This window comes from Meleagris gallopavo, chromosome 14 (assembly GCF_905368555.1).
Source record: "Meleagris gallopavo chromosome 14, MGAL_WU_HG_1.1, whole genome shotgun sequence".
Taxonomy (NCBI): domain Eukaryota; kingdom Metazoa; phylum Chordata; class Aves; order Galliformes; family Phasianidae; genus Meleagris; species Meleagris gallopavo.
In genome coordinates, this window is record NC_139417.1 from 11,570,025 (window position 1) to 11,589,068 (window position 19,044).

At 40.5% G+C, this 19,044-nt stretch overlaps 1 long non-coding RNA gene across 1 annotated transcript in view; it reads right to left on the reverse strand.

Moving 5' to 3' along the window:
* Nucleotides 1–19,033, reverse strand: part of LOC146543429 (uncharacterized) — a 28,939-nt gene extending 9,906 nt beyond the window's left edge. The window contains exon 1 of the long non-coding RNA XR_014886260.1: nucleotides 1,533–19,033. This is a non-coding gene — a long non-coding RNA (uncharacterized LOC146543429). The remainder of the gene's footprint in view (nucleotides 1–1,532) is intronic.
* Between the last annotated feature and the right edge of the window lie 11 nt (nucleotides 19,034–19,044).

Here is a 19,044-nt window from a genome sequence, read left to right on the forward strand (position 1 = left end):
ACACAGTACTGGTAGTCCTACCTGTGCAGATGGGCTGACTGCCTGCTCAAAGGCCCTGTACCTGATTCTGGCTGAACCTGTTTGATGTCCTGGTTTTATGCCATGTTTTGTCTTTCTGTCCAGTAGACTGCCTTGATTAAGCAGCCCAGTGAAGGAATGGGCTGCAGGGCAGAATACACTGCCTAACACTGCAGTCTTGACAAAAAAAACCCAAAAACATTTCTAGCGCAGCAACTTTTGTGCATAACTGAGGACATTTTGCTCTGGCTCAGAGTGTTAGAACAATATAATTTGGCAATTATATCTCCAAACCTGGTAAAAATGTAAACCTTTGTTAGTGGACAGATAGTGCTTTTACTAACGTCTCCACATTTAGTTTAGTTTAAGCAGTCTATAATTCATAGCTTCTCTTACTGGAAGAATGGCTATAAAGATCAGTATCAAAGTTACTGCAAAAGGCTACAGATAAGCTTTATTTCCCTTTGTAGATAACAGTTTGAATGTAAATTTGCTAAAGTACATGATGCTATTGCTAACTGTAGGTATTAGTGACTGGAAAGCTGAAATGTTCTGTTCTGTAATGACTGCTTCTTTGTCAGAGTGCTGAGTGCTGGCTTCTCTGATAGTGCTGCTGCTCTGCATTTGAGAGACGTTGCACACAAGCTGTTGATACCTAAATAAATGTTGAGCTGCCTGGCTATGGATACTCCAATGCTGAAAGCAGATCCTAGCAGCAGCACTTCTTTATAGCAGTATTTCCTAATACAGTTTCCTAATAGTTATTTATTACTGGCAGGTGTTTGCTCCTTCCTCTCCACTTTGTATAGCCAAAAAAACTCTAAACTTTCATTTAGCCTTGAATACTTTTTCTCTGTTCTGGCTGAAGGTAAGAAAATCAATTTTCTTTCCCTTCTCATCTTTAATCTCCATATAGATTTCAGCAGAACCAGCTGAAATGCTGAAAAGGTATAACATTACAATGAGTCCTTCTCCTCAAGTTTAAGCTGATGTGATGGAGAAAAGCCTGCAACTGCCTGCATAGACAAGTGCTAAACAAAAATACATCTCTCTGAAACACAACCCTCCCTGCTCATTCTTCCCCACTCACCCTTGACTTTGTATCAATCACTGCCAGGCAATTATCTCCTTTGCTGACTGCCTCCTGGCCTGAGCCAAAGTTCAGGAACTGGCAACTGGTGGGAGATCACTCCAAAGAAGGGAACTGGCTGTTCTCAGAGTCCCTTCCCTCACTTCCCAGCAGCTGCAGGCATACTTAGTTGCAAGACACCACAGGCTTTTGTAATACAGCTCAATTCAGGCTTTCACAGCAGAGGTTTCTCTTGGAAAGGAGGCTGAAGCTGCCCCAGGAAGTAGGTAGGAAAGGAGGGAACACGGGGACCTGGTCCTACCCCTGCTTTGTCAGTGGCAGCACCCCAGAGAAATGGGCTGGCTATAGCTGCTGCTGAGATGGGAAAGGTGTAAAGACAGAAACTACTAGTGCAGCTTTCCTAGCAGCAAGTCTCTGTACTTACCCACCAGGCCCTAGCAAACACAGGCACAGAAGGAAGGACTTTCCAAGTCTGTTTCCCAGGTACACACTGTTTCCATTCAGCAAAAGCTGTGTTGGGTCTGCAAGGTTGAGTTTCATCTGTGCCAATGAGGAGCTGGAGATGGCTCTGCCTCTTCAGGAAATGTCATGGGTGAGGCACAGCATAACAGTACCAGTGCAAAATGTGTGTCTCATTTGAGAGGTACAGACAAATTACTTCTTGTGTTGATGAAAAATTTCTTTTTTTCCCCCTCCATTTTCCTACTTATCGGGATGGCTGAAGGAATGAACCACTCCCATGTCATAAGTACTGCTTGTTCCAAAAGCAGAGTCACTGCTGGGATTTCATTCAGCAACAATCACAAAATGAACTAACACGTTCCATTTTCTATCAGAACTTGGCCCATGCAGTACACAGATGGAATGGAGGGTGTCTGCATTTGTCACCTTCATGGGAATTGCAGCAGCAATTGCTAAAGCAGCACAACAAACACAGACCCAAGGTGAACCATTCCTGGAAAGGTCAGAGCCAAAGGTTTCCTCCTCCTGGGAGGCAGTGCTGATGCTGATGGGGCAAATGAGGGGATTTCTCACTAGGTCTCCTGCAGTTCAGCAGTTGTGCACTGGTGGTGCAGTTCTGTGGAGAAGCCACTGTGTGCACAAGCAGCTGTCAGTTGTCAGTAAACGTTTTGTCTTATGGTCTAGAAGCAAGAGTTCGTAGAGGTGTGTGTGGGGAAAAGTCCTGGTGAGTTAGATCACAAAGCCTGGCTCATTCACCACTTCGTGAAAGAGCAGCTCGGGCATAAGCAAAACAGGCAGGGGGCAGAGCCATTCGATGGACTGAGCAACTATCTTCAGGACATGTTGAATCATCTGAGGAAAGTGAGGTTACTGTGCCTCTTTTCCATATCAAAGTATGTTTTTCCTCCATAATCTATCTACATTTTCCAACGGTACAGTCTGAAGACATTCTTTTCTTGAGAAATCTGCAAACAAAAGGAAAACTTGTCTTTTTAGTTTTGTTTCCTAGTGAACTAGAATTTATTACGGCTAATATTACTCTTTCTGGAAAAATTAAAAGCGTAGTGTGTCACTGGAACTGCCTTACTTAATCAGACCAGAAATCTCTTGGCCCAAAGCGCAGCCTGCAGTCAGCTAGAGGAGGAACAAGGGAACACAGTGCACTATACTTCCCCAGCCTGCACCTCCACTTCTGCCAAGCCACATCCACATTTGAGGGAGGTATCGAGCTAGACACTGCAGCTGTGCCTTTCCATTCTGGTACTCTAGGCCTCATTTTCAGCTTAGCCACCTTTTGGGCACCTTTCTGGTTTTGGTCTCTACAGTATCCAGTAACAGCGAGTTGTGGTCTTCAATTGTGTGCTGCTTTTAGATTGGCTGAATGCTGATTTCACAGATGTCCCTTAAATCTTGTATCATAAGAAATATTAGCATGTTTCTCCTTCATCTTTTCTGAAATAGTTTGTGATTTTCTGGGCCTTTCTCTTTTGGGTTTTCTTATTTAAATTCTCCTTGTACAAAGCCATGATCTTCCCCTCTCTCTCTTTTTTTTTTTTTTTTGTATTTCTTGTGCGAACTGTATTCCAGGTCACAGTTTCTATACAGCCATATTGACATTTTCTATTTTGTTTTGTAATATTTTCCCTTGGGAACTGACCAAGTTGATTAATTAAAATTGGTATTGATTTTTAAATATGCTTTAAAAGTTTTCTGATTGAGTAGTTGGCCAACATTCTGTCTTCTATAGGTACTTCTATAACGAAAACTTCCTGGTCCATCATTTCTGATAAATTCAAATTATCTGCTAAGAAGTACTCTTACTAAATTGACAGAGTATTCTTTGCTGAAGGTAACCTAGCAACATTTACACCATCAATAAACAACTGGTGTTTTTCTGAGCAAAATAATGCCCAACCCATTGTTCTCTATTCTAACTCCATTGGTAGTAATGGCAATATTTACAATGCCCAGCCCACTGTTATTTAGAGTCTTTTTCTTAATTCATATTCCTTTTGATCACACTTCAGCTCACCCACTAAAGCTTTATTCAGAATAATTATAAGATGTTGAAGTGAGATATCCATGGAAAATACTCACCTTGACTTTTCAGTTTAGTTTCCCTTTTATGGTGTGGCTCACCATATGTCATATGGCTGCTCTAGATTCTCTGAAACCTGAGATCTGCTAACTGTTTGATCATGAGTATTTTCTGATGGAAGTACTGTGGTAACCATGGAACTTTTGAAATTTGCCAAAATTTACTTTGAAAAGAGGATGTTTTCAAAACCAATGGTTTCCTGTGATGTTTGTTTTAAGAAAATGTGAGGGTTAACTGCAGTACAGAACCCCACCTAGATGATCATGGAGATAAAAACAGGAAATCCATTTTCATTAGGTACATAGATGCTTTCAAGTTGTCGTAGGTAGTGAGCTCATAGACTCACAGATGGCTTTCCCTGGCCCCAGGACAGCTTTGTCTGGGTTTTGTTTGTATCATTTAATCATTGAAAGGACAGAGGAGGAAGGTTCACCTGGGAGAGGACTTCGTACAGGAACTTCTGTTCCAGTCCTTCACAGACTTTTCTTTGTCAAATGTTAAGAGAAACCTTTCTCTGTGATCTGGCACCATGAACGGCTGCAAGTACTTTATGGGCACTTCCTGGCATCTGCCAAGCCTCAGTGAATTCAATTTGATCTCTGTTTAAACCCAGTTAAAAAATTACAGCTATGGATATAGTGTGGACAGAAAGAAATATAAACATCCCAGGATTCAGTAGTGGGATCTGGCTCTGCCAGAGTACGAGACTATCTAAGATACCACAAAGGGGAACAGGAGAACAGAGAAAAGTACTTCCATTTCACATGGCAGCACATTGCACACAGGGTGTGAATGCAACTACCTCTCAAAGGATTTTAAGTACTTGGGAGAATTCAGCTAGGAAGACACAATCCCTTGTGGTCACTAGATCTTACATTTGTAAACCACAACACATTAACATCTACTGCTCTTGTTTTACTTATTCCTTATGACCTTTTTTTCCCAAGACCTTCTTTGCACTCGGTATTGTTTAAATGATGTCTTTTCATAAATACAGAATCTACAACAAAATTTCCATTTCTGCTGAAAGCACTGAGCAGTCTTCAATTTCTGCGACTCTTTGCAGCAACCAAAGTATTAATTTTCAAGAGAGTATTCTTGAGACTTCTAGCTATCAAATACTGCTCCTAAGGCTCAGTCATCATTTTTCTCCTGTTCAAGTAGCTCTTCCCAAATTTATTTCAATATAAATTTAAAGAAATCTGTTACAATATATATGATAACAATATATATGATAAGGGTGCAAGCAAAATGTAATCTCATTTCTCTGAGAACAGCTCTCAGCAGCCTGAGAGTGTGAACTGCCAATACAGTGGGTGCTTGTTGCCTTATCTATTTTACCTTATTGGATCTTTTCCTGTAAAAATACATACAGTTGAAGATGCCATTAAGATTTCTACCTTACCTGAGGTACCAGAATATTTAAAAATACATTTAACAGTTAATTTACATTTAACTATTTGCCTTTGGTTGTGAGAAGAAGCCAAACACTGTGATGTGAATAACTCAGCAAGCTACTGTGTCCTTTAAAATGAAAACCCGTCGCTTCTTCTTATATTCAGCTTCAGTCTGAAAAGATGCATATTTAATGAAGACTGCACTGCTCCCCCTTTGCTTTAGGTGAAGAAAATAGCTGCTGAAACAGGCCTTTCATGTCTAGCACTTGATCCCTTGCTTTCTTGAAGTGAAATAACAGAGGTGGATTGTTTTTATTTTTGTCATTTCTGCCTTTCGTTGTTTAGTTCTTTGATCTTCAAATATCTCCGTTTAAAGGAAATGAATAATTATTTTGTTTTTCAAAAAGCTGCAGATGTGTTACTTGCGCTGCTGGCGGTGCCAGGCCCTGTGCAGAGGGGCTGCCCTTTCCCCAGGGCTGCAGGGATCTCCTCAGCTGTGGCAGCCTGGGCTCTGGTGCTCAGCTCCTCGTCGCCCAAGCAGCAGCAGCTGCCCTCTGGTCCTGGAAACATTTCTCATTGCGCAGACTCAGCTCATTCCGAGAGCTTTATGAGGATTCAGTTATTCCTCCTTACCTTTCCTGCCAGCTTATCTTCTCCATCTCTCTTCTCCGTTCTTTTAAATAAATAGAAAACTCAACCAAGCTTCATGCAGCTTTCTTTCTAAGTGCCAACACTGTCACTGTGCAATGATTCATACTTGCTAACTCCCAAGAAAACCTCACTCTCATACAACATTTTGGGTTGTTCCTCACACGTTCAAATCATCTACTTTGGCTGTACTTCTGCTAATGCAATTACATTTTCCAATCTTTTGTCCTTTTCTTCCCCTCCACTTTTCACTTTGCCATGCTTTTTTTTTTTTTTCATCGGTTAATTGTTGGCTTCTCTATCTGGACTATTCTTTGGCACATCTGAGACTTTTGGATTTTGATCCCAATCAGCTCAGCTAGAATGCATTTTTCCCTTGCTTAAATTCTCTAACTAGGTAAAACAAATACTGAAAATTGAAAGATGATTTACAACACTATTCTTTTGTAGAAGATTTCTCCCTTCTTGAGAATCACTTTGTTTCCACAGTGTTTCTTTTAAAGTTTAGCAGCAAGGTCTTGAGAAAACAGCAGCACGTTGCTTTTGAGATAAACTCTTCTCTCTTTTTTTTTACAATTTCATATCCTTGTCCTTAGGTGGAAAATTTCACAGTCTGTCTTTGTGTCTCACGTTAAACAACTTCGCAATTAAAATGTTTATATACTACAGTGTCTTTCCTCCCTGCTTAATTTGAGCAATTTTGTCAATGAACTATTTTCTCATTGATTTGTTTTGCTATGCCTTCCTAGCATTGCCCTGCAGTTCAGGCTCACTAAGATTGCTCCTTGCTCTGGTCTAGCACAGCTCAGTGATACTTTCACTGTTGGCAGCCCTGAGTTGCCTCCATAAGGCGCCAGCTCAAGCCATCTTCCTCAGTGTCAGGCAGCTCAACTGACCCTTTTTTGTGTCTTCCACTCCTTTCTTGCCTTTGCTCTTTCTTATGTCTTCATTTAAGTCTCCAGCCAACCAAAATTGTGAGCTTGAAACACTCTTCTTATTAAATGTTTTCAGTTTTCAGAAATCTTTGGCAGCAAATCTTATGTAACCCTGCACTGTGCTTTAAAAGGGGACGAGAGTAGAAGTGAAGCGAGTTCACTTTGCTGTACAAAGCTAAACAGAAAACAAATAGCTAAACAGGAATAGCTGCTCTCTGAGCCAAACCTCATTTTAACATTGCATCCCTAAGTCTAGTAGCATGCTTAAGACTGATTTCAGACAAGGAGAAATTAGCCAGCTGTTCATGGGAAAAAAGTGAAGCTAGCACTATCTGACTGGGTTGTCAAGTACACAAAGAAAACCAACAGAAAACACTGTGCTTCTAACATGGATCATTTTTTGGTACTCAAAATACTGTTCGCGATGGCCACGATCCTCTACACGAAAGACGGCTCAGCAGGAAGCTGTTGTCAGATGGAAATTGCACAGTGCGGAATGATCTGGGCAGAATCACTCCTCATCTGCCTCTGGGATGCTCTCAACCGCCAGAAAAGCTGCATTATCACTTGCTTTTATTTCAAAGAGCTCAAATACTTAGAGATAGGGAAGAGATCGAGTGAGACGGCATAATTACATTCTTGTTTCTCATATCATTAAATCTGAACACAGGAACAACTACAATGCATATCTCTTGCACTCAGATTCTCCTGTAAACACAAACGAAGAGCCAAACGTTGCCTCCAATTTTGCTGTTTCACTGACAAATCAGTGTTCTGTATATTGAAGATGGCTATGGGCAACAAGGGAAATGAACTCTACAAAATCTGAAGAAGGACTTGACTCACAGGGTGCTTATTTTAAGAACACACACCAGTAGTGTGTGGTAGCAAACACTGAACAATCTCTTAGGTTTCTCTAAGCCATAAGATAGGTTTAGGCTGTATCTTTTTCAGATGGTTTACATTAGGTGTGACTCAGAAAAGTCACCTTTAAAAGGGTATGAAGAAAGATAAGAAACTGCCTTTTTTGTCTGCATGTTGCCTCTAGTTTCTTGCTGACTGCAAATTAAGCAGCAGGGAACTGACATCACTGCAGTGCGTTTGAAAGGGAACTCCTTTGCTAACAGCGATAAAGTGGAGGAACATCAGTGTGGGGACAAAGCAGCTGTAAGGTGACATTAGAATCCCTAATTAGAATTAGGGAGCTGTCATTTTTCAGTGCCCTGAGAAGAACAAAAGACAAGTCTCCTCTCTGAGGCTTTCTAAGTTTAGGAGTACGGCACAGGAAAGATGAATACCCCAGACAGGTGGGAGAGCACAGAGTCAGTGAGGCATGTCGGCCTCTGAAAGTGCTTCAGGAGAGCACTGACCAGCTGTGATGGGGAGAAATGGCTGTCTGGAATGGTGATGGTGGACTACTCTGGATAAACGACTACTGACAGACTGTGAACGATCAACTGAACAAAGGTCATGAAGGATTTTGATATGAAATGCGTTTGATGCATAGAGAGAAGACAGAGAAAATCACTGCAAAGTACGTGAAATGATGAGCCAGAAAATTGAACTTTGTGGCAGAGTTTATTTTGTACAAGAGTGAAACAAGTTTGCATTCATAGAAGCTAAAAAGCCGGTATGGCTGAGCCAGAGAAGGCTCGCAAAAGAGGGGACTGTGATTCAGCTGGGAGGGGGTAAGTAAAGGCTGGATCTTTCCTGTATGTAAAAGGAAAATGTGAATCCCAAAACTACTGATGCAATTACCAGAGTCACTGAGAAAAAACAGCAAGAGGTCAGGGAAAACTGCACCCTTTCAAGGCTAAATGATGCAAAACCACACTCACTGAGAAACACTTCTCACAGTTCAGGAAGCCTTTGTAAACACAATTAAGCATAGTTTTCATTGTGAGAATAAAGGCAGCTAATGTATTGCAGAAAATGTACAAAGAAGGGTGCAGAGGTTAGAGCTAAATATCAGAAATACAAGGCTACATCAAGCAGGAAGGCTACAATGATAAATACAGAAAGTGTTTACTTTTAAACATGTAAGTTAATACATCTGAGACATTATGCTACAGCATATAGTGATGTTTCTAGAAGCTAAAAGAAACACTAGACACCTTAAAGCAAGCTATGCTCTTCTGCAAGAATCAGTGCAAGCATTAAAAGAACAACCAATCAAAGTAATCAAACCCTAATTATAGCTAACACACAAAAACAGGACACAGAGGCTTGTGTTCAAAATATGCTGTTTATTCAAGAGCTAATTACAGTAGGCAAGAGGCTTCTCAAACCAACAGTGTGAAGGGAGAAAAGATTCCTACAAGAAAAGATAAGTGATAAGAAAATTACTTGTCTTTCTGTGCAAATTCTTCTGCCCTTTAAGATGGTCTTCTTGTTTTCCAAATTGCTCTTCAAATGCCATGGATAACTAATGTCTGTCTATGCATCAGACTTTGAACCCTTTTCTCTTATTAGCAATTACACAGGTGGCTCCAGTGAAATCCACAGAATGAATTCTGGTGCTGATCACAGTTGTGATAAAGGACCTCTGGCCTCATAGAAACCTGTCACCATTTTCCTACCAGTTGGATCTGACTGCTGGACTGCCTACAGTCACCTGGGTGGGAGGTTTTATGTCTAACAATCTTAACAGAGGTATTTGCCTTTGTAAATCGATATTTAATCCTCTGCCTACAAGACACTTGGCAATGTTTATCCACCGTAATGCAATACTTGACTATTCTAGAATGAATGTACATGACTACCTCCATTCATAGATGCATCGTGTAACAAGAGACATTGCTCTCCAATTATTTCTGATGTTGCAATACATTTGCAGGTCCTGATTATACAAACCAAGAATGATGGCCTCAGCACTTTCTCTCTTCAGCTAATCCCCTCCTGCTGACATTGTCCTTCCTGCTGTCTTATCTTAACACATTAAACAGTAAGCTCCTTTTGGCAGTAGCCCTATGTCACCATCTGCAAGGAAACACACATCGGTCAGACTCCTCATCCAAAGCCAGGCTATGAACAGTCACACAGAGGGGCCACCCATCCCTGCTCACTGACCCTCCTCCCCTAAAGGCCAAGGCTGCCCCACTTTTTGGGAGTAGCCGCCTCGAGACAATTTGCTCTGGCAGCATCTGCTCACCTGGTGTCGCCGAGGCAACGTGGTCCCTGGAGGGGTGATGTGTTGCTGCAGCAACGCGATGCTTCCAGCTGCAGCCACTGCTGCCTTCCACAGACAGCATGGAGCCAGGATCTGGCCTTGCTAGAAGCACTGAGTGCCAGGGCTCAGAAGTTAGGGTGGTTGATGGATCGTAACAAGGATAGATACAAATGTGTATTTGTAATTCTCACTATAAAGCAGTTTCAGATTAAAGCCTTTGTCAGTACCCACAGGTCTGAATGAAATCACTGTCACATTCCTTTGCTGCTCTTGATCACATAGAGGTAAATTATGAGTACTCTAAGTAGGAGACTTTTAATGATGGTGTCAGTTTTCTTCTGGACCTATTGATTCAGCAGGTAATTTTAGTACAGATTCTCTGATAGTTGGGCTAACATAACAGGTAATTAAGTTAATATAACACTGAAAGGAAGAAGAGAGTAAATATTTGACACAGATCCACAGAAACTGATAAAGAGTACTCTTCCAGAAAGTGTGGGAAATATTTTATCACCCTCTTCTGACCTTCAGAAAAAAAGGTTAAAGGCTGTTCTAGCTCTTTCTCAGCAGAAGTTTCCCATTTCTGCAAGGCACACTTCATTATTTGTACATCAGAAATGTCCTGTTGTGCCAGGTATCACCAAAACAAGAGAGAGCTCTTCTAAACTTAAGAGATACTGAGACAAGGCTGGCTAGAAGGCTAAACACAAAACCAGCCAGGAAACAATGGAGCCCACAAGTCCCTTAGAGCCACCCAGTCAGTCTTGGCCAGGAGCTGTACCCTGTGTGCACCTTGGACTTGTCCTACTTTTCTCCTGAAGCTGCAAAAATACAAAAAGAGGTTTCTTCTTTTTTAGTTAACTGAAATTTTCAGATCACTTTCCTCGATAAATCATTTCTTTCCAAATCCAGCTGGCTCTAATAAGGCTGCTGCACTACTCTTAATGATTTGGAAGCAGTGTTAATGGCTGTCACCTGCTATGCTTCAGACTGTCAATAAAGACAAATTAACCACCAAATTTTGTTGGTTGAAAGACTGGAGGACCTTTCTATCACAGCCTGTCAGGGTACTCTAGCTGCTAGAGGGCTTGCTGCTGAGAAACAGAAAGCATTTCCCTGCTCAGAGGGTGAGATCTGTACCTGCACTGTAAGCTAGTCTTGGAGGGAGAAAGATGGTGCTGCAACTTCATCGTTTACAAGATCAACAAAATATAGATATATGTAAGAAATCCTAGCCACCAACTCGCTCTGACATCATTATAAAATGGCAGAGCAAGTCCCAGGCTCTTGCAGATTTTAGCCCTCTGGTGCTTTGAAAGTGAAAGTCAATGATCCCACCATACCAGTTTGCTAAATAAATCTGCAGCTAGTGCCCATACATGAATTTACAAATTTTGATAGCAAGTTCTTAATAGGAAGGATTTTCTTCACATGATTGAAGAGATAATGTATCAAATATTACTTTTTAAGCTCTTGTAAAGTAATATATTTCAAATAACTTTTTTTGAAAATGGATCCTGATGATAGATATGGTTAAAATATGAACTTACAGGGAGTTTTCAGAATAGGAAATGGCTTTTTCCACATTGGCCTAGGGTCTGCCACGGTGGATCTAGGATTCCAGTGTAACTGTTGTGTGTGCTATCCCAATATAAGTTCCTTCTGAAGCAAAGTGAACAGCAGCAGCACAACTAATTGCTTGCTGCTACTATTCAACATTTTGCATAAGCAAATTCTTTTATAGCAGCTTTGAATTTTTACCGCATTCTGGACAAATAGCAAAATAACTTGTTATCATTGTGAAGATAAAAGTAGATAAGAAGAGTTCTTTGTTATACAGCTCTTAGGGATGCGATGGAGTTTAATGAACACAGGGCTTAACACAGCCCTCTATCACTGAAAGAAATTCTTGCTTAATGAAAAAAAGAGTAATATCTGATGACAGAACTACAGTACTTCATAAAATCTGTACTGAATACTGATTCACAATTGCTGTATGCTCTGAGAGAAGATAACAGACTAAAAGTATTTTGCAGATGTTCACAAGATAACTAAAAAGGATCGTATTTTTTTGAGTTTCTGGAGAACTCTGGAACACAAAAATATATAGATGTCACTGCATAACACAGAATGTTAAGTGTAGGAGGATTCTTGTGTTTTCCCCATTGGTATCACTTCCTGGCTGACCTGGTATTAAGACTTACTATTAACAATAGCTACACATGGAGAAATCTTAAAAAGTTTAGAGATAAATACTGCCAATATGGGTGTGAGTAATCTAAAGATCTTTCTGCATGGACGCTAGATGTCAATGCAGAGACACGTCAAACCAGATTTAATAAAGCACTGTCTCGTTGCATTCCCTAAAACCAAATTCTTCTCTTCATCTTTTTCAAACACAACTCTTTTGGGCTGAAAACCTTAGGGATGAAAATCAGAAAAAGATGCAGGAGAGGCATTCTACAAGCAACACTCATCAAATTACCTTTTGCTACAGGCAGGATTTGACTCCAATTGTTGAAGCAGCAAGCATTTTCAGGCCTATAAGCCAATCAGTTTTTTGCTGAGATTCACAATAAGGAGTTTAACATGGTGAGGCAGCTTTATAGTCCTCTGGGTTGGAAGCTGAGGTCACCTGCTCCTTTAATGCAGACATTGAAAATGCAGTCAAACATCAAATACATTTTTAAAACTCAAGAATCTAAACTAAATTGAAAGAAAAAAAAAAAACAAAAACAGCCTAGAAGAGAAATGTTTCACATTGCCAGTATCTTCCCTGGAGATGAATAATCCTCTATTACCATTTTTACAATGTATGCTCAAGCACAGCGTGTGGAGAATGGCAGATAAACGCGATGGGAAGTGCTTCCTAATTTACTCTAAAACTGAATGGAGCTCTGGAGCACTGGTTAACTAACCTGCATGCTGTGCTATGAGTTTAATCAAAATAAGTGCTAACACGTAATAGGGCTCGTAAAAAGATTTTCAGAGTAAAATATAAAATGCTGGGGATCTGGTGGATAAAGCCTCATTTATTACTGTTATAACTTACATTTAATACAGCAATTTTAATACCTGGAATTAGTAAATATGCTGTACTAAGCTGGAAGGACTGATAAAATGCACCCTTCACATGCTGTGCAACACAGTACTATGCCATCTTCATGTACTGCAGTTGTATGCATGGTGCAGATCTGTGGGCACAAAACAGGAGGAACAGTGCAATTTGTTAATTGCCTTCCTCTTGCAGACAACATAAAATGAGGCCAAAGAGCAGAGGTGTTGTGACTCCTAACCGAAGAAGGGGGAAAGAGCCCCAGGCTCATCCTGAATGGAGGCTCAATCTGCCATATAAGAGCAGCTGATCAAAAGGGGCAAGGAATAGGCTATGTATTTGGGGTCTACCTGGCAGATGAAGTTTTAGAAATGGCAACTGGCAAGAAAGTAGTGTAGAAAGATAATAAATGGAAAAATGCAAAAGTATCTGTGTAGCAGAGAAATGGTTAATCATATTTAATGGATAAAAGTGACAATGGATGGTATAAGAATAGCAACAGTGACAGACAGAAACCTGTCTGAAGTACTATGCTGTTTATGGAAATGCTGGTAATGTGAACTGTGCAAGGTAGAAATGTGAGAAGATGAGGGATGGGACAAGAATGGGCATAAAGACAATCCCAGGTTGGTAAGCAAAGGCTCAAGAATGAAATAAATTGTAGAGTTCTTTTGTATCCTGTATCCCAACAAAACTGTTTGAGGAGGGTTTGCTGACAAACGCTGATAGAAGCCAATACTTCAGATTCAGTTTTTGAACAAAATACAGGCCAGCTAATTAGCTGTCTTCTCTTAAAACAGTCCACAAATCTTTTATCTCTATTCAGTAGCAACGTCTGTGTGTGCTAACACTGCATAACCGTTGCAGCAGGGTGAGGGGTACCCTGTGACTGACTGCTATTTCCACTATCTCCCTCTGCACAGAATTTATTCCAACTTCACTGGAGAGTTCTGCATATAATGTTTTCTTTGCTAGGAACAGGGACTAACGTACAACCAAAGTGGGTGCAGTTTTCACTTTGTATTCAGGAGAACCAAATGATTAGCTAAGTTCTTATTTACATGTTTGCTGTTTGCAGATCGGACTACAGTTGCTTACAGCTTCTCTGATATGGAAATCACCAACTTTACAACTGCTAAGTAGTGTTCTTCAGAGTACTTTAACCAACATGGTTGCCTTCTGTGTCTTATGTCACAGAGTACTTTTATCTAGATTCATCCATCTGGCATTTATATCTTATGTATGTATGACACAACTGATACTCAGAGGCATTTCTTTCTATATCAAGGTAATGTCAGGAGAAATGTTTTACAAAATCAGGTATTTCGAAACTGATTTTTTCTACCACCTGAAAAAATGTAATTGTTAACACCAGAATCAGTGTTAGCAGTGCACAGAAACCAAATTATGTCAATGAAAATCTGGAAACTTATACAGATGCTTCTCCTACCTTGATCCTTTGAGAACTATCAATGAATGCAGCATATTGTCTTTGCAAGAATGATCCAAAATATGTTTGTTTGATTAAAGTTAGTAGCAAAGTAATATATTTTAGCTGAAACAAATGTTTATATACACTTATTCCAAAGGCTGATTTTTTTTCTCCTGCCTTGGTACTAGTGATAGACAGTTTTGTCTCATTTATTTGACTACACAGCACTCATTCTACTCATTTTAGAAGCCAACAAGAAAAAATGTATATTGAATCTCGCTTACTGCCACAAGCAAACTGGCTCATTAGAGTATCAAAGCTCTGGTTTCTTAGCTTTAGTATTTTCCTAGGAACAAAACCAAACAGACGCAGGAGAAGCTGGTTTTTCTTGTGTATTGTTTTGAAGGATCTCTGCATCCTGGTCGCTAAGCCCAGAATTGCTCTTCTGTTTGCATTAGATCCTGTGCTAAGATGACAGCTCCGTGTTGTGTACATTATGCACAATTAATGTATACTCACATTTACAGTGACAGCAGAAAGCAGTGGGTAGAGCACTTTAAAAAAACAACCAACCAAGGTTTGAATATTAAATGTATAAAATATAAAAGGGAAACCTACTTGTACATTTTAAAAAAATAGGTTGATAAACCACTTGAGAAACATACTGAAGTAAGAGGGAATTTTATTTTTTTTATGCCTAAAATTAGGGATACCTTCAATATATTACGATATAGCAGCCCGCCTCCCCTCCCCCCCCCCCAAAAAAACCCCAACCATCCCTAACAATAAAAACAATAAAAAGTATTGGAGAGGATAAAAAATTTTTTCTGCTATGAAAAGCATTGGTGAGTCCTGATTTTGAGATGTGAAAACCAGAGTGTGAGCATGAAAAGCACAGTAAAATTTGAGCAGATAGAAAAAGTATTTAATGTGATCACGGGGATAAAGCAGGCTGACTTTGGAGGAGAGACCAGCAAGACTTCAGTGCCTTAATTTGGAGAAGACTGAAGAAAGACAAGTTCAAGGTTTATAGAATCAATGAGCAGCCAGTAAAGCAGACAAAGAAGCATTACTCAGGAAATCTTGCAATGCTTGTACTCACAGGCATTTGGTAAATCTGGGAAGAGTGATTTAAAACTTATTAAAGAGAGGATTATATGACTTTTCTAGGTTACTTCTTCTAGGACTTGCTAATGAATAGCAGTGGTGTAGGACAAAGCACAAAAATGGCAGCTGTGGTGTTAAGATGCTCTGAACTTTGACTAGAGTAATTCAGAAGCTCGAAGTGGGTCAGACCAAAGGTACTGCAGACCTAATAACCTGTCCCAATAACGGTTAGTCAGAGATGATTGGAAAGACACAGTGAGGTAACTATGGATGATCCTTCCTTCCACCTAAAACTAACAGATGATTGGAAATCAAACCAACCACTGAATTTCAAAGCCAGTGCTGACCCTGTTCCTCATCACTTTTTCTGTCAAAAGCATCCCATGACAATGAACTCCACAATTCAGCAGGCCAAGGACAGGACTCCACTTTGTAAAAGGCCCTACACCTTTTGTTTAGGACTGCTTTGGTCCATAGCCAGTCTGAAAGAACTTCCTAGTGTGTCACCTACAGCATGCAAAAGCTATGCTCATGGTAACAAACCCAGCTTCCCTTGAACAAGAGAATACATTTTCTAATGTCAACCATCAGAATATTTAGCGTGTTCTTGCATCATCCTTGTGCTGAATTACTTGTAGGGGAATTTGAAGGCATGTATAATTAATCCAAGATGTCCATATGTTTATGCAGTGTCTGAGTTCTGCTTGGTGTTGAAAGGTTTGCGAGAAGTAAATTATTACTTGTCATAAAGGGATTTATTTTACTTTTCGAGAGCCAGTCTGGAGGATTAATTTGATCATTTACCCAGTGCAGAATTAGAGACTGTTTTGTTTTTACACTCTCAACTTTGCTGCTCCTGCTGGTATGACAAGCATTGAAGCTCCACCATAGTACCACTGCAAGCATCAAAGCCACGTAAGACCAGGTAGGACAGGTAAACTGCAAGGAAGAGACCTCAAAATTTAGCAGCATTGATACAGTATAAATATAGGCATAGAGTCACAGAATCAGAATATCCTGAGTTGGCTCATTCTCAGATACTAACGAAGTAGCAATATTAAATATGATTCTAAATATACACATATTTTTGGTAAGAATACTGTGGGGATCAGCTTCATCAATTACAGAATTCTTTTTCATTCCATACCAAGAGCTGAATAAACTACAAAGCCAGGGGAAAGGAATTGCATTGGTCATGCTACACGAATTAAAGATGTTATTATAAAAAGGATCATACTACAATTGCAAGTGCATTTCCTAACTTATTTTCTAGCATTCTTTTTATGCAGATGCTTATTACAGTAATGATTAAAACAAGGAATGCAAATTTAGGATGAAAGAAAGCTTAATGTGAACTATGTGTATGCACAGCAGGCAGCATTACAATTGTTCACAAACAAATCTCTTGCCTTTAAGTGCCATCAGTTCAGATCCTCACCAAAAGAAAAAAAAGTATATAAAGGAATAGGATAAAGTATGGCATAAAAAAGCTTGAAACTGCTTCAGGTGACCTTGATGCTTTTTATTTTGTCCCCTGACCTTCACAAGAAGGCTAACAGACATCTACTGTTTACGTTCTACTGAAGCTGATTAGTTGTATGTGGACATATAAATATCAGAAGGCTAACACAATGTAGCTCTTCAGGGACATAACAATATTTACTGGCAGCACATTTTTTCATGTAAATAACCAGATTTATACACACAGGCACAAATGAGAGAAAATTATCAACAAATGTTAGAAGCTAATACAGCAGCTGACTAATGCCAAAAGCAGGGAACTGTCATGTGACTGGCTTTTGTGAATAGAGGGGGAAGGAAAAATAATTGTATTCCCTTAGAATTACACGTTCTTTCTTCATTACTCACCAATGTTTTTTATTTCTTACAGCATCCATTCATTTTTTACAGTATTTTTAAAATTTCCTATATACTGAGCAGTTGAAACGTGCTGCTGTATTGTTTGAGACTGTCAGAGAAATAATATGGTAGCAGTGACAAATGAAAAGAAAGAATTAATTGTTTTTCTTGAAAAGGGACATAACTGCTGTGGCTGCTGTAAAAAAAACACAATAGATATTAGGAGAAGCAGCTTCATACTAAACCTCCAGATAAACCAGTGTGACAAATCCACCTCCTGTGCTCGTTTTTAATTCATTCATTTTATACAGATACATGAGGTAATTTTTCTGGCATAAAAGCCCAGAAGACATATTACAAAGAAAACCTTTTAACAGAGCCTGGGTGCTGTAATAAGAGCCACAAGATTTCCAATTGGCCTTCCTCACAGAAAATCAAGTCAGAAGAAGCACTGAATTGTGGTGGTCTTGGATCCTCAGTTGTGCCCTTTGTGCAACAGTGACAGAGTGAAGAGAAAATCTTTGTGTGGGATTGTGGTAAAACCATCCGGATAAGCAGGGGAACCTTTTGGCAAATGCAAACAATGCAAATGCAAACAAAACCAAATCACAATAAATAGCCTCAGACAATTTTGGGCTTCTAAGTGAAATTTTGTGTACAAGTCAATTCCTGCCCTTTTATTGTTGAAACAAAGGAAGAACAAAATAAAAACATTTACAATGACAACATGCAGTGGCGTCACTGAGCCAGCATCCCTATCATCCCCCTCATGTTTGCACAGGCCTATTTTCTTCCAGGACCAGCTTTCCAATAATATCAGATTCTGAGAGCTCCATGCCACACACCCAGTTGCCTTCCTCTGGGCACATCAGCAAACAGCAGCACCACATGGCGGGTTTTGTACAAACAAGAGAAAATCAGAATAAAACACATTTAGCAGCAACACAGGAATAGGAATCTCCAAAGCTCATGTATGTAAGGGATTAACGAGGTGTTTCACCTTTCAGAACCCTACATCTTTAATGCTCTCAGGTGCTCTGTGTTCAGCAGGTGATGATATTACGGGTTGTACCAAAGGGTACAAAGACTCGTTCACTTCTCTGGAGCTTACTGGTTGTACGAATGCCTTAACTCTGCTGGGAAACCAAGGTGTGGCAACAGCCCACAGCACGGGGCTGGAACCTGGATCTTTAAGGTCCCTTCCAACCCAATGTGTTCTGTGTTTCCATGAAAGCCTCCTTTTCCCCTCCTGCCGCACCTCTGTGATCACAGACCTGCAGGTCAGCAGAAGGAAATGCGATTGGTGTCTGGGGTCACACCTGCAGGAAGCGGTGACCAACCGCCCTCCTGCTACACACTGCCCTGTGCCCAGCATCCTGGGGAAGCAGGAGTTCCCACAGTTCCACACTTCATACTTACTCTTTTACCACGCAAAAGCCGTCATTTTGTTCTAAAGGTAATTTAAAGGTCAGATTTGCAAGCGTCACACAAAAGCACTTTGAACCTCCACACTCCAGGCTGCGGTTTAGCTTTTCAGCCTTTTTTGCCCACGAACAGGACCAGATCACTTTTTCCACGAGGTAGAACATCTGGACAAACATCTCTCACCGTCAGTTCCACCGCGGCAGCTGATGCACGACGAGCGGCCTCAGCCTCGGCCGCCTCACCGAGCGCACGGAGCCGGACCGAGCGGGAACGTCCCGCCTCGCCCTCGGCTCCCGCCGCGCACGCGCACTGCTGTCCCCGCGCGCCCCCGTGCCCGCTCCCGCTCGG